Source organism: Oxyura jamaicensis, chromosome 5 (assembly GCF_011077185.1).
Source record: "Oxyura jamaicensis isolate SHBP4307 breed ruddy duck chromosome 5, BPBGC_Ojam_1.0, whole genome shotgun sequence".
Taxonomy (NCBI): domain Eukaryota; kingdom Metazoa; phylum Chordata; class Aves; order Anseriformes; family Anatidae; genus Oxyura; species Oxyura jamaicensis.
The window spans coordinates 19779101-19795938 of record NC_048897.1 but is presented as its reverse complement, the minus strand read 5'-3'; the positions used below and the strand labels follow the sequence as shown (position 1 = coordinate 19795938).

The window sequence follows — 16838 nt, the reverse complement described above, 5'->3', positions numbered from 1 at the left end:
CTGCTTGGAGAAGCTGTGCAAGGACAGCGTGCTCACACTGCACAGTACCAGAATGTAATGTAGTTCAGCAAGAAAGAAACACCAATTTTATTTATTTTTAAGATCCTGGATATTAAGCATGGACTTGAGAGTTTTACGGAAACAGAGAGGAATTTCCTTTAGCATATTTCCTTGTATTTAGCAGCTGCCCCTGAAACCACCGTGGATATCAGATCAAGTGTCAAAATCCTCCACTTTTTAAAGCAGAGACATCAAGACCAGCGTTACTGTACCCCAGTACTACAGTGACACAGAGTGACAAAAGACCTACAGGTCAGCAGGTCTGCTGCTGTTTAAGATCTCATATTCTGCTCAGCTGGTTTGGAAGTCCCACCTCCAGAAACATCTACTGCCTGATCTTATGTAGATACACGATACCCTTTTGAATCTTTCTCAGTTCTGACTGTTGTGAAACCATTAAGCTCATTACGAAGGTAAAAGAACCAGCACCACATCCACATAACTACATGCTGCTACTCACTCCATCCTGTAGCTCAGCAATCTCAGCATAATTTCTCTACTCCCTTGAAATTTTTATCATACAAGCTTTTCTTGCACCCCTGCACTGAGGAAGACCGGGGAGGGAGACCCTGGATGGTTCACCTCCAACTATTGTTTCAGCGGTGCTACTTGCCTGTGTTTTGGAGTATGCAGAAGAGGAACAGAACAAATATTAGAACAAGCACGCCTGCCTAGAAAGCTTTTCTTTGATTTGAATTTCCTTAATAAAAGCAACAATAAAACGACAAACAGAAGCATTTACCTAGACTTATTCTTTTCATAGGCTTCAATGAGTGAAAAACTTACATGGGGAAAGCGGCAGGACCAAACAGACTGGCAAGGTGAATTGGGAAGGGATTTCTGGCACAGAAACCATGAGCACCCATGGATGCTGCCCCAATAGAGAGGTTGCAGCGCCCCAACTCCTGCTTGTCCTTCTGAGCTCGCACAAGCAGCATGGTCACGCAGAAGCTGTCACCTCTGTGACACGGGTCTGAAGTCACAGCTGCACCATCTGGTGCAAGAGATGAAGTCAGACACAGACACAACACCCCTTGGGAAACAGACACTGCAAAACCATTTCAGCAAGTGAAAAGGCCAGGGCTAGCACACCGTGGTACTTGGCCAAAGCATTTTGCCAGTCTCAACCAGTTTGTAGGTAACCTTGCTTTGTTTGAGTGGGGTGGAAATGAAATGAGATCAGGATTCATAGAAAACCTTCCTTACAATAATAAAAAAAAAAAAATACAAAACAAGAACAAAAAGATTTTCCTAGAAAACGTTTTCTGAATCAGGACAACTAAGAGGTAGCACAGTTCACAAAACACCTAGAGTAAAACCCTCAAACAAGAGAACAGCACATGAGCTTTTGGTTTTATACAGGACCTATACATAGAACAGAGTGGGAGTATTAAGACATAGTAACACTAAGAGATATTACAGTTAAAGGATGCTCTCATTCGACCCCAAATAACACAACCGAATTGGTGTCAGTTATAATTGTCTGAACATTTACTGAGCTTTCACTAAACATAATGTTACCATAATATATTGCTAGGTGGAAGAAAGAGGTGAGGGAGTGAAAACTTTCAACTACCAGGATTAAAGAGCCCAGATCATGCAATGAAAACTCTGCAGCTGAGGCTGGATTGCAAACATTGCAGCACAAAGTACGGAATGAAAACCCACTTGGCAGGCACAATTTCCCTACCTTCTCCCATCAAAAATAAATAACCACCTACAAGTGCCAATAGGTGTTAGATTCATCTATTGAAGAGCGTTTCACTCCAATTGTCCTGCCACTAAGATGCCTTTCTGAAGGTGCTGCCCTGGGACGAGCTATAAGGTATCCATGAAACATAATGCCATTCCTATCAAGTACCTCAAATGGACCAGTTTTTGAGTGTATCCACGGCTAAATCCTGTATCAACTATGGATAAAGTAAAGCACTCCAGAGTGTGATGCCTACTGCAGCTGAGGGGGGAGTGCGACCCACCCCCAGCCACAGCCCCGTGACAGACGAGAAGAGAACACAAAACGAATTCATTACACGCTTGGATTTGCATGGCTGTAATGGACTGCCGCGGCGTGGTTACCCGTCAAACCCAGGCATGTTCTACTTAGGTAGAAAAGAAGCCACCTCAGGGTTCCTACCAACATCTTTCTAAAGCTCGAGATGAAATGTTTGATCTAAACTACCTGATCCATACACCTGAAATGCATGAAGAGAGTACTGCTTAATTTTAATTACTGAAATATTTCCATTTATAACAGCACTGCATTTTTCCACCACCCCCTTGAGGCAGGATATACAAGAATACAGTTACCAGAATAGATACTAAACATTATTCATCGCAAACCCATACTTAAAAAATCAAATACAAAAAAAACTAACGTGCAATTTAGCGTCAGATCGCAGAAGGGCATAATTAATCCAGAAAGACTCGCGCATTACCGTAACATCAACTGCACGACTACTTCTGCAAGGCCCAAGATGTGTCCCACCAGCCGTTCACTGTACCAGGCACAGCCACTCCACGGCCCCGCTCTGGGGATTCCCAGCACCTGCCCTCATTCAGGAGAACCCCCTCCAACGCTTTGGAGCTGGAAGCCGTGGCAGAAGTGACTATGCCAACCCAAGGCACAAATGCCTGAGAGGGGGAACATCCTCTCTCCCCTTCTGCACTGTGACTTCGTGTTCGCACTGGTGTAGCAGAAACCCAGCGTGCCACTGGTGTGTTTCTGCTTGTTTGGTTGGTTTGGGGGCAATGCAGGGACGAAAACAAGGAATAAGAAGATTAGAGTGGTGGGACAAAATATTCCATGGAGATTATAGACATTATGTCTGTTTCCTCCTAAATGCTTACAACAGTCTTGTAATGGAGACATAGGTTTCCTATTTAACACATCCTACAGATTGCAGACTACGCACAAGCAGCTGCCAGCAAGCTCCATCTTTTCTATCTGTCCAGCACAACTTTCTGCAGCAAGCCCTCCGAGAAGGAATCATCTGGCTTGGAAACATTACAGTATTGTATCTATAGACCAAAAAAAAATTGATTACAAAAGGCATTTATGGCAATATGCATTAGAAGAGTAGACTGTGCTGTTTTGCTCACTGTGCTTATGGAGAGCTTACCCGCAGCCTGCGCCCTGACCACAGGTGGAGCCGAGTGCCCATGGGATGCTCACCCTCAGGAACGAGAGCTGCTCCTGCTAGACTAGGCATGAGTTAAGCAGCTTGTGGATTAAGGCTGAAATGCAGAGATGCATGAGACAATATAAACATCTCAAAAGCATAAGGAGCATAGTGAAGCAGATTAGGAAAAGTCATGCAAGAATTCCGAAAGAACAGAATTTGGAAGTAAAAACTGTCAAAGTAAAAATTACTTCTGAAACAGACAAAAAAAACCACTGGGCAATGCCGAGGTATTGGGGAGGAATATTTGTAAACCATAAAGTATTAACAACCCATGGAGAATTATTCATAAGTAAACGCATTTTACAACAACATCACTTTTAAGGTTGAAAATGTGCTCAGCCATTTTACATTTTCTTTTATTTTTTTTCTCCTAAACTGTCTGTCACATCCATTATATAGCTAAAATATGGGGGGTTAGGGGGGAACACACAGTAAGAGCTGTTACACGTTTCACTGTCACTAGCATTCCTCTAGCAAAGCGTTCCCGGAGAAAAAATCTCCAGGATTATTTTTCAATAGACATGAACAGTGATCTTGGCTGTATTTCTTAACGTAGGTGACATGAAGTGACAGAGCATGCACGAGATGCCTAATCTGTGTGATGATCTTGCCCAGCACCAATTCAGGAATCACTGAGATGCCATGGTAAAAAATAAAAAACAAAAAATAAATAAATAAAAAGCTACATAGGAGAAGAAAAAAGTAATTTATTTCTGCCTTCTTATGCTCAGTAGTTTCATTAGTAGCTTGTATGTATGAAAACCCATTTGTGATTGTCAACGTCATTGTATGTACTTAATTTAAATTCTATCCTACAGTAATATGGCCCATACCCATACACAATTACTGGGGTGAGAACAAAGTTAAGATGGCCCTGGATTTAAAAAAAAAAAAAAGAAAAAAAAAACATTTTATGAATATAAACATCATAATATTCCAATTCTTTTGCTGTACTGACCTTTCTGTTTGTGCATGAAAAATATTTTTCTGTTATATAAATTGTACCAGAGACAGAAATCTGCTTTATTTTATTTGATTTACCAAAAGTGAACATTAATTATTCAGTCCATATAATTAACTCCCAGCAGAGACAATATTCTAGATGCAGGAAGACTCTGCCTCGGGCAACTGAACCGAGTTAAGCAGTTCCACTTGAGAGACTTACAAAATAATCCAGACTGGGGGTGGGCACAAGCAGTGTGCAAGATACCGAGGCTTTCTTTCATTGCAGCAGCTCAGGCTCTGCATCTCTAGGACACTCCACCATTTCATTTGCTGCCTTTTCCACCTGTCCTCCTTTTATTTCCACTTACTCCAAGGACTCCTCCTCCTTCCTCCTTTCCCTTTGCATATGCGTGCATGTGTGTAGACAAAGATAAAATATTACTTTGGGGGATTTGGGGTGTTTTGTGGTTCTTTCTCTTGTTTTCCTCCAGATTTTAGCCTAATTCAACTATTAACAAATATTATACTTGGAAATATGAGAAATTCCAGATAAAGAGTATCAGCACTTTGAAAGCGTGCTGAGTTCAGCAAGCTGCAGAAAGCCATGAATGATGCTTTAACTTAGAAAACACTGTGTGCACAGATACACACAGGGATCAGTGAGAAACAGTAAAACAGTGAGACTGGGTGGCTCCGCTCTTCCCTTCCCTGATGTTATTTAGAACCTCCGTAACGATGTGTGTCCATAAATCCTTTCATAAGGGTATGCTTTATTTTCCCTGCCATTAATAGGCAATCTTTCTTCCCAGGACCCAAATTTAGAGCAGGAGAAGCTCACTTTCCGACAGTGAATGGTGACACTGAACATGGAAGGTTTCAGAAACGCTTTTAGTTGGGCTTTTTCAAAGATTCTGCAAAAAGCTGTTAAGCTTCAGCAGGTATTTGAGAAATACTATCCCTCAATCTGGAGATAAACAAGCTGAAGTAGAGGGCTGAAACAAATTTTCCAAAGTTAGTATCTATAGTACTAAGAACTCAGGTTTTTCCAGCTGCATATCCAATATGTAACCCCTTGCAGCATCCTATATTATCTTCAAGGGATGAAGGCAGCTTTGATTTTATTTATATTTTACATATATTTATCCGCCCTTGATTTAAATCACTGATTGGAAATGCTTTTGTCTGCCATGACATTTACTTTTTTTTCCCCTTGTCCTGCGAATACTTTACATCTGTGTTATTAATGACATAAAGCACACAGTACGTCTTGCAAAACGCTGAAACAGAGGATGGAGGACTTAGAACAGAGATGGCTGGAGAAAAGGGAAAGCAGAGAGGACTGCCGCAATTCACCACACGGATCAGATTCAAATTCAGCTGTAGGTCACAACTGAAACGAAACATGAGTAACTGTTGTGAGCTCAGTTTACACATCACTAAGATGAGAAAATCAATTTGGCACTACAGGTCATCTCTTAAGTAGACTAAAACGATAGCTTATGTTACAGTTCAGCAAGGAGAAAAGCTGAAGGATGGAAGCAGAGATTGTGGTGGTGGAGAGCCTACCTACAGCAGGCCATAAGGAAAAGCGCTCAGTCCAACAGTGCAAAATGCACTCAAAACACACAAGTCAGAAAAAGAGTAGGAAAACCCATGAAATAAAATCTTGAAAATGCATCTAAAATGGCACAGCAACAGAAGTCAAATGTTTTATTCCAACAGCTCTAATCAAAGACGAGTGTTTGTAAGTTACAGAAGAAAAATTTCATTCTTCTCATTTCTTCTTAGGCTTACTGACTATTCACTATTTAATATAATTCATCACTTCTGTTTGGAGGCTGATGTAAAAAAGAGTTTTCCTATTTTTTTATAACGTACATCTTTTTCAGAAAATCTCTTACATACACTTCTAGCTCCAACTTCAGAGTAAACCCTTAACTGAAACGAGAAAGCTGCTGCTGTCTTCTACTTATCTTTTTTTTCCTGCTTGACCAGGGATATCCAAGAATTACCTCTCAGCAAACTACGCAAGCCTATCTAAAAGGTTTATTTAGCATAAAGTTTAAAATGAAATTACCATACTGTCATTACTAATTCAGCCTTCATTAAACACATTCTTTGGTTTTGTTCACAGGCTGAGGGAAAACATTAACCACATTTGCTCTCTGAACTGGTTCTTGATTAGTTTTGCTAGTAATCTTCTGCCCAGCAAGCACTTCCTTTCAAAACAGTTTAATATTATCCTTTCTCATGACCCGTTTCCTATCCACCTTCTAATTCTCACACTAATCTTCATCTTCTCTCTTATATCTCCATTCCCAATGCTTTTATGAAGTCCACAGGATAAGCACTACTACATTTCTCTTCCATAGAAAATTATTTATTGCTCTCCAAGAAATCAATGAAGAATTTGGAAGAGTCTTCCAAGCACCACCTCCCACTAGGCTTTATGTCTTTAATTAATATTCCCTTCGAAAGTGAATCAAAAGCCTCACCTGTGCCGAGGACTGCGCACAGCCACACAGAGAAGCTGTGGAAAGCAGCCTGCCTCTGTGCTCAGCACCACCACGAGCAACCAAGACAGCATACCAAGTCCGAGTGATGCAGAAGGCTGTGGGGCTTTTGGGGTGTAGATGAGAAACATGCAATAACAGCAAGTTATGGAACAGATCCCATAAAGAATATCATCTTTGCTGTTTAGGAAAACCAGGGGACGCATCCTAATTTTCTGCTGTCTTATCCCATCTCTCCTCTGTGGTTTATGTCCCGTAAAAATCAGAGTGGTTGTCAAACTGCTGGTGTGGTTCCCCTGCTTGTGTCAGCACTGCACGCAGTGAGCTCGGAGCATAACGACTTTGGTTAACAGCAATGAGCAAGCCCGACGCTCCTCCATACTCACAGCCAGAGTACCAGCAGCTTGGAGCAGCTCTTTCTTTAGCACCTGGATAAGCAGCAAAACCTCCTTTGATGTTTTTCTTTGAAGTCAGGGCAGAATTAGCTTTTTAGTAGTATTAGGAGTGACTCATTCACTTTGGGTGCCAACTAGGATACTCTGACATTCTCATTTTTTATTACTTTTTTTGATTCTGCATGCTGTGAGAGTCAGCTCTCCTGCTAGCTCCCCCAGGAGTAGTGGTCATTACCTTAAGGACTCCATGTCCATCTCAAACTCACTGACCCTCCCTCACAAGGATTAAAAGAAGCCCCTCGCACATGTCCTTCAGAGCTCGCTGTTAACTCCAAGCAGAGCTGAGCAGGCTGCCACCAGCCGTCTGACCTGACTGCGGAGAGGGGTCAGCGCAGGGCTGGCAGCACCTCTGACAACTCCTTGCTGTGGGAGCCCACCTCTGAAACCCAAACAGTAGAAGAAGGAGGCATGTGCAAAGAAACACCTCCAGCTGAAGATCCGTATTTCAGAAAGTACTTTTTATCTTCACTTGCTACCCTGACAGGGCATCAAGTCCCTACAGCTGCACTTAGATTGGTGGCCCCTTTCTGTTCTCCCAGCAAGCAGCAACGTGAATCACTGGTGAGTGGGCTCAGAGAGCTCCTGACATCTCTCCAGGGGTGAGCATCCCTACAACGTGCACGTATCCAGCCGACATTTGCACATACCAAGTTAAATCAACACCAGCCATCAACACCAGCAGTTCTGCAAGAAAACAGATTGCTGCCGAGGTAAAGGATTTCTTCTGATCCAAAAAGAAACACGATCACACACATGAGCAGATACTTTGTCCTACACAAATAGGGCCGTTAATGATGTTGGTGCAGGCTTAATTAACGGGTCATGGGAAACATCTGTTCTTTGCAGCAGATTGCAAGGACTCCTGTCCATCGCCAAACCAGGAGCAGATCGTTACCGTAATTGCTGTGCTCCACTTTCCCTGAAAGATTCCTTTAAAGACTGGCATCTCTCCAGCTGCAGAAGAACCAAAAACCCCTGCTGCTCTTTTCCTCCCACGACAGCTGATAACAAACTGGATTAGAGAAAGGCAGTAATCCCAGGAAGCATAGGATTTCTCACCCATGAAGGACAAGTATTGTGGCTTCTTGCATAAAGTACATTCGAGCCGCTGTAGGAAAGTCTCCTTAGAAAGTGAACAAATTTTTCTTTCTCTACAGTGAGGAAATACCATTACCCTTCATGGCTGAGATATTCTTCCTGCTCCGTGGGATTAATTTCAGTGTACTAGAAATTGAAACGTGGTGGAAAAATCTATGGATTTTCCTAATTAGAAAAAGAAAAAAAAAGAAAAAAAGGAAACCATCCCAGACCACTGCTTTGCTCTTGATTGGTTTCTTTGGAGGTGGAGAAGAATTGGAGTTTTGGTTTTATTTCATTTTACTTAAAAAGAAGACCTACCAATAGAGCTTATTGGAATTAAGCAAGGACAGAACTTCCACAGGACTGCTCTATGAATGCAGCTTGCCCTTTGGAGCCTGTCCTAAGTAGAAGATGCTGAGTCTGCCCCAAGCTCCATTTTTATGTCAGGTCAGTGAGCAAGCTTGTTCCTATCCTGACGTATGCTCCCATATGCTTGACTGATGTCCAAAGAGTCCCGTATTGTGGTAACGGTGTGCCATGCTGGTAAGAGCCAAGCAAGTAGGCAAAAATGAAACAGTACCCATTTTATGTGTAGTCAGAGCAAGTGTTTAGAGTTCAGACCTTCTCCATGGACATGACGAGGCTTCCTTCATCTTTCCTCCATTGGCTGCAGTTGCTTTTGAGGATGCTCAAGGAACACAGTCTCTGTAAGTTCCAGCTACATGGAAAGGCATTTCAGGCAGGATGACCTAACCACTAAAGTGCTTTTGAAAGAGATGATTACTTAAAAAAACAAACCAAACAACCAACAACAACAAAAATACACATTTAGAAAACTTCTAAGTGTTTCCCGTTGTCCAGATCCACAACATATACCAACAGCAGACAAAACTATACTCCACCAGAACAATTGGGCCAGGAAAGACATCCCTGTGAAGATCGCTGTGATTTTCGGCTCGGCATTTCCCTTGCTGTACCACCAAGTACAGAGACAGTCAGCACTGCACACAGGCAGCCTGCCTCGTTGCCATCTTAAAACTGAGAGCCAAGGAAGATGCTAAAGTACAGCTTGCAGGAGGGCTCCCCAGCACTGCCTACCATTTGGTTTGCAGGCAGTAAAAGAGTCTTCAGAGATTCCAAAGACTTTGCTTTTTTTTTTTTTTTTTTTTAAAGTCCGTAAACCAAAAAAAGAAATAAAAGTAACAACTAGTCAGAAAGGCATGTTTATTGCTCTGAATCAACTGGAAAAGGTATACACGTTATCACAGGAGGACAGTATGAATGCAAACGGTATGGATTAAACTGACAAATCGCAGCACACGGGGCTCTAAACATGTACGGTGTGATGACACCATAAATCCTGCATATATTCAGAATAGGTCTACACAGAGAAAATAGATTACTGTGGTGGGAATGCTGTCAAAGGCAAGACTGAAATTTAACACAGAGTGAGAACAGAAAAATTAAGGCTTTTGTTTAACAAAAGGCTACAGGAGAAAATAAGTTATTTGATTACACTGAATCAATACTACCACCAAACTGACAGAGAGTCAGAGGACAAACCAACATGAAATAATTAAACAACTACAAAATTAAAGATTAAAGCATCATCATGAATATATCTCCAGATTCTGAAATAAGTTCATGAACAACAGGGCCAAATTTCTTAGTCTAGCTTATTCATGCTTTTTAATAAAACCTGAGGATGTGTCTAATTAGAGATGCCATTGAAACACGAAATACAGCTTCAGATAATAAAGGAAAGTAGATGCAGAGCTGTACAGCATTTACACAGAAAATGAATCTGAAGAGTCAGACTTGCTAAGCACTGCCACTGGGTAAAAGCATTAGAAAACAAAACATAACGGGCAGATTTCCCCACAACACCTAAAAATAGCCCACATGGAGAGAACACATTGGAATAAGCATCCCTCCTGTCCAGAATGGTTTCACAGAAGGTCACAGGTTTGTCTCAGTTCCATTCCCAAGAAGATATTTCAGTCTGGACCTTGATCTTGAGTTAAAATGTGTGTGTGTGTCTGTGTGTGTCAAAAGTTATGTAAAACATTCTCTGACTACAATGAAATAGGATCTTTGCACTCAAAGCCAGAACACTAATAGAGAAGGAGAACCAACAATTTATATTTGGCTTCCTAAGTCAACCCAAAATTTTAAATTGAAATCAAGATCACCCTGCAAGTCAGTATGCAGCAGTTCAGTATTTTCCTCTTGATGACTCGCTACAGGGCTGCTCCATTTCTCCATATTTATGTATGTAGCGGAGAGATGCAAACACAGACAGTTCACTGATCACTGGTACAATTAGCTATAAGCCTGCCTGCAAAAGAATTTTTCCTTATCTACTGTTAAATGCAGTTTTATTTTAATTACTGATTGTAAGTTCCATGGGATCGCCAAAGTTAAGACTGCTTGTTCCCCTAATGACACAAAATGTCTGACAAAAGCCTTCATGTCCAATTTCCCTCATTTTGCTCAAGTATTCATAAATTCAGCTGCAGCTGATCTCTCCCTCTAGTTCTGCTGCAAAAATCCTGTATTATAAGCACTCAGGCCAGAAGTAGTATCTTTATACCCCTGGACTTCTTCCTCCAGTTTTCTCTCAGTTTGTTCTCACTGAAGCACGGCAGGTATTAGCTTACTTCATTTTTTTTCATTGAAGGATGTCAATCTGGTAGAATACAAATCTTTGCTGGAAAAGCAGCTAATGGAGAGGCTGTGATTAACTGAACGTAAAATGAGTTTCACACGTTTTCTAACACATAACCCTCTGACTAAAAACTAAACACAGGGTCTCAACCAAACACAGAGATTGCCCAACAACCATAATGTATTTTTAGGGACCTCATGAGTCAACACGCTCAACCTTGTATGACTGCAGACTGTCTTTTGCATGGGAAGTTACAAATTGTATGCTCCTCCTAGCAGAAGTTCATGAAGACCTCCCTCTGTCGAAGCTTCTTCAAATGCCCAGGCCAAATTTTTCTTAAGCCCCCTATTTCCAGAAAGCCATACCTACTCGCAGACTAAAAAGTTTTTCTCTGTGTGTTTACCAGCGTGTGACTTGTCACACAGACTTTCCAGTTCTGTGATGTTTGCATTTCCTGCAAGCCCTCTCCTGCATAGCTTCCCACTTCAGTGTACGTTTCTTGAACAGGATAAGCAAGAATATCTGAAGCATTAAAGATAAGGCCTTGACAGCAAACTCCATTTAGGGACAACAATCTTTCCTTACATTCTCAGTCCTTAATGAGAACATCGTATGATCCTGCTTTCATCCATTTTATTATGTTAAATCGGTCATTTATAGCTTCTTTTATGACTAATGTACTCTGATCCCTTTCAAAAGATGCACTTATTACAGATGGAGAAAAAAAGTCATGCTTTTGATTCAAAATGCATAAGATTGAACCTTGGACTAGTCAGTCCACTTTTTTTCTCCCTCTAATCCTCAGGCTTACCCTGTTCTTTCCAGAGCTTCCATCAGTCCTCTCATACTGATTACAAATGTTAACATTCCACCACAAGCACATACGAGCGTTTTGTACCCAGGTCATCAGCAAAAACAAACATGCTCTTTAGAAATAATGCCTTTCATTTTGCAACTTTTTTTTTTCCATGTTTATCTATTTGCAAATACTGTTGTGTTTGGGCTGCAGCATACCCAAAGGAAAAAGAGTGTAGTTCTGCAGTCACACCAGAGCAGAGCAGGAATACCAGAACTGTAACATCTGGGGAATTCTTTCCAGAAGCAGACCCTGCAGGAAAGTAAAAATGCTGCATAACAAGAGTGAAAAGCCTGGCTGGAGTGCACAGATTTAATCTTTAATTAAAAAAATAAGAAATAAACAAACTTGAAAGCACAGAATAATTTTCACCGATCAATATTTATTACTGTTGTATCTGGCTTGAAACAGGAACTGCAGGGATTTCAATAAATAAACTGGAAGGTCATCTAGTTTCTCTGCTTTTTCTGGAAATACACTCAGTGAGCTCTCCTGGGAATGCTATTTTGAAACTTCCTATTGTAATCTCAACAGATTTGTCTCCTTCTGTAGTCTGTATCAGAATTTGGTCTGCTCTGAGTCTCCCTGTGAAACCTAAGATCTGTGTAACTTATATCCAATATATGTATCTCAAGTTTTACCTTTATTCAAATGCAAAGTATGCTCAGCATGGCAACCAAGTGCAAACTGAGATAGCAAAGCAGACCAAGACAACTCTTTAATATTATTTGATCAGGCAATAGAAAAAAGCTGGAGCCAGGAACGGATATGAAGAGTTGTGTGATAGTAACAGATACGTTGCAGCCTTCGAGTGAGCTTCTGCTACAGATGGTTTGGTTTTGGCAAAGGAGATTTATTAATGATTTGTCAGACCTAGACCATACCTGCCTACTGCAAAAGTTTCAAGACAAGGATTGGTTGTGCATTACCATCCGTGTGTATTTGTCACAGCCAGAAAAAAAATCCTTTTCTAGTCCAGACGAAGTTATTTTTATAAAGAGGTTATAAACATTGTTTGTTTGTTTTAAGCTTGCTGCAGTTGCTTGTTTTAAGCATGCTGCTGCAGTTGGGCAGTGATACAGTCTGTAGGAGAAAGGGAAGGGAAAAGTTTTAAAGGGATTCCCTAGTTATGCTGCCAGGGGACAGGGGGAGGGGACTCTACATATAGCCATGCTATGGACAACATTGCATGCCTAAAGTATTATTTTAAATAAATAATACTATTTTAACTAACTGCAGGCATGTTGTTTCTTGTCTGAGTATTCCATCAGACCAAGTCAAGCACTGCATAGGAGGAGCACCATACCAATGTAAATAAAGAGGTAAAAAAAAAAAAGTTTTCTGAGGCCAAACCAACACTAAAGAATTAGATGTTGCAAGCAGTTATACTGATTTAAGCCAAACAGAAAAACTGAAGGAATAATAAAAAAAAGAAGTCTTGTATCTCATGTATATACCTTGTTCCTACAGAGGAATCACAAGGAGAGAGCTAAATTAACCCTGCAGAATTTGAACTGTGAAAAGCTTGCAAAGCTTCAGATTGCATCCCAAGGATTCAGCCTGCGAGTTTGGAGATGAAAGCCTCCTTGGAAGCTCTGTTTAGCACTCCTGTGCCCACCTGAGCTTTTTGCCTCCCACAGCCGAATCCTGGCTTGGACAGAGCGTTGAGGTGGAACTGCTTACAACTTCTCCAGCACGAACTTCCCACAGAAGGGCAGAATTCAGAACTCAAAATCAGAAAATCTAGGTGTTATATGATTAAACACTACAAACATGATTTTAAAGCTAAGTTGACACAACTAATGAAGATAAAGAAATGAAAAGGTTTGTGCCCAAAACCACAAACCAAAGCACCCTGAAGGCAATTATTGTTTTTGTGCTCAGCTGCAGTTAACTCAATGACAGCTGATATAAATTTTGTGTAGCCAAAGTGTTTGTCTTCCCAGAAACAAATAAAAATATTTGTGCCTTTTTTATTCTTAGCAATACATTACTCATCTTGTACTTACACATCCTTGAGAAAATACATGCATGATGTGACTTGAATATATGAGAGGGAGATGTTGGGCTTCTCTTTATCCCAATCTTGCTTTCCTACCAAAACTCTTACTATAGAAAATTATGCTTTCCCTACACCTCTGCATTTTGGCCTTTGAACAAACACGTACACTGCTTTCAGCTTTGACAACTCAGAAAAACAGTGTGTGACTGCAGTGTTTGTATAGCCCTACAACCTGTTCCACAGCATCAAAAGTTACACTGTGTAGAGCAGAGAAAAAAAAAAAAAAAAACAACAGCAAAAAAACTCAACCATCGATTATAGTGGCAGAATAAAACCATCTGGTACCAGACAAGAACATTTCTGCAACTGGGAACAAGCAAAAAATGCTAGAAAATGACTCCCAAAAAAAGCCGATGATAGAGACCACACAGTAGAGCTCATGCCATCAAATCCACCTAAAACCAAGAAAAAAAACTGCAGAATTAGAAAGCCCTGAGTAGATAAAATAAAAGGACTCTATAAGTCTTTCTTAGAAAGGTGAGTACAACAACTCAACCCCCAAAAGCAAGGCATCTCTGCCTAAGGTCTCAGTGAAACACCGAACAGAGAATCCAGGAAATGATGGAAACATCGGTACCAGAGCTCACAGACTGATGTGATCAAGATGAATAGACACACACGAACAGCTCGCCCAAGCCTGATATTCACCACCGCATGACAACCGTGGCAGCTGCTGGGAGCTCATTACCTTCCCATAATAGTTAGTGCATGCCCACAGTGGAAGGAAATGAATTTTCAACTAAAAAAAATGAAATGTTCCCAAGCAGACTTGTCGTTCCACAGCAGATGATTTCCTGCCTGAAGTTCATTTTCTGGCGCAGTCGGGAAAAGGTGTTCATACAGACAGACGGGCAGGCAGAACCCTCCAGGAGTCCACGTGGCAGATCCCGTGGTCCACCGCTGCAGCGTAACGATGACTGGATGTTTTGATCTACCCATCCTTCTGTGCTAATAACCTTGACTTCCTATAGACTCAAACTTGAAAGGCCATATTTTTAAAGCTTTGAAGCACCTAAAAATGTAGAGCAATGCCTCTTACGGAGTTTTTAAAAGTGCTGGAGAAGACAAACACTAAAGCCCTAAAGACACAAAAGTCTCATGTGGTTTAGAAGTATGTCCACACAGGGACAGCTTAAGATTTTAAGAAACTCTACAAGCATTATATATAATCTTTCCCATATTTTACACGCTGATATGCTTGGTTTTGCAAGGCCAGGCCCACTCATGGCTTATCTATGCTCACAATGTTACCTGGAGTTATTTTTCCTGCATGGACGTGATTCAGAACAACTGCTCCAAAAGCACTACATCTGCTCTGCACTGCTAGCGCAGGAGGTGCCACTGCTTTCTGATGCATCGACATAGTGTTGCACTGGTCTCAAATAAGCCTGCACCATGCCAGGCTTAAAACTTGTACCCAGGTGTCTTCCCTCGAAGATCCAGCCGGTGGGAAGCACTGCAGATCTGGCAGTCATTACATTTGTAGATATTTCTATGGCACTCAGGAGGAGCTGCTGAGACTGCTCTGATTGTATCAATCCACAGAGGCATCGGCATGCCAGAGCTCCTCCAAAAAATGTCTTCAGGGTGGCTTTGCTCTTGTTCTACAGAAGGACTTTATGCACAACTTGAAGGTGATAAATTCACAGTGACAATTTTAACTGTCTTAATAAAACCCTTTCAAGATTTCATAAATAGGCTAATTAACAGGTGGGAAGAAATGATTACCTGAGAAATGTTATCTTCCAAACACTATTTGAAGAGGCTCATTTATTAACAAGCTCTATGCAGCGTAACTTCTCCTTGTACTCTTCCTGTGTTTAATCTCCTGAGGATGGAATGATTTAGTCTAATTTCGGGATTAATGTAAGAAAGCAATTTTGTAAAACACACTTGCCTGTCATACGCAGGTCAAAGCAGCTGACCTGACAGCCCCTTCCAGTCTGCAAGTGGATGAAATTATCTTTTTACCAAAATTACCATAATAACATGGCCAAATTTGGGAACAAGTCAGTAGATAATTCTGATTGCCACTGTATTTAAAATGGTAGTAGGTGGTAAAAACATAAAATCTCAAGGCAAAAAACATCCTCTGCTCAACACAACTTGCTCTTCTGAGGGCTTCACTGTTTAGCTTTCCAACATTCAGAAATAAAGCACTTAATCCATTGCAGGATGTACCATTTCAGTATGCTGCTTCATCCGTTTCATGTATCATGGCTGTATTTTTAGGAATAACCTTAAATGCAATAGAGGCGGTCAGTCTCCACCTGGGTTAGGCAGAAGGTATGTGTATATTCTCTTCCTGCACAGGAAAGTATCACCTCATTTTCCAGGCAGCTCTACACAACTGATTATTTGCTTATGTCTTGATACAGTATTACACAAATCTAACCAAGCTAGTGGCTTAGAAACAGATGATAAATTCTTACTTTAAGAAAACTGGGCGAAAGCTTTCTAGAAGGCCTAGTAGATTATCATTGCAGTAAATCACATAAAAAGACAAAAGCAATTAGCAGCTAAGAAACTCTGTGGAGTGCATGGGGATTGTGAGAAGTATAAATGCCAGAATGGGAAGGAAAGCCTCTGCAACTGACCAAATGTTTCTTACCTGGTGCTATGCGTCAGCACAAAGAAGCAGCAACCAACATCATTCAACGAAGAAAGCCACCAGCTTCTGAATGGTTGCACAATGCCCAAGAAAGAGCCAAAAGAGCTGTAAACTAAATTCAACTTAAAGCTCATCAGGGCCCCCCAGCAGGCATCAGTTTGTGAAAGTGCTGAAAATCTGATAATATATCTAGGAGGAAGAATGAAGCACATGGGAAACAGAATGAATGAAAGCTGGGAGTGCAAATTCCCAACAGAGGAAACTAAACATTTGGAATCTGGATGACCACTAAAAATGAAGGAAAAGCAAAACAAACACTGCCACCACCTCGGCCTATTCCTCCCCCCCTTTTCTTTTTTTCCCTTTTTGGGATGGGAAGACAACATAAGAAATACATTTTAACTAC

General features: G+C 41.1%; 1 protein-coding gene and 1 long non-coding RNA gene across 5 annotated transcripts in view; both read right to left on the bottom strand.

Annotated features, from left to right (window-relative positions):
- Window positions 1–16838, bottom strand: part of RGS6 (regulator of G protein signaling 6) — a 270640-nt gene that overhangs the window by 194971 nt on the left and 58831 nt on the right. The gene's annotated exons all lie outside the window — the stretch shown is intronic.
- Window positions 11688–12711, bottom strand: LOC118168656. Its single transcript, XR_004751719.1, has 2 exons — window positions 12644–12711; window positions 11688–12011 (listed from the first exon to the last, which is right to left on the bottom strand). It is a non-coding gene; the product is annotated as an uncharacterized LOC118168656 (long non-coding RNA).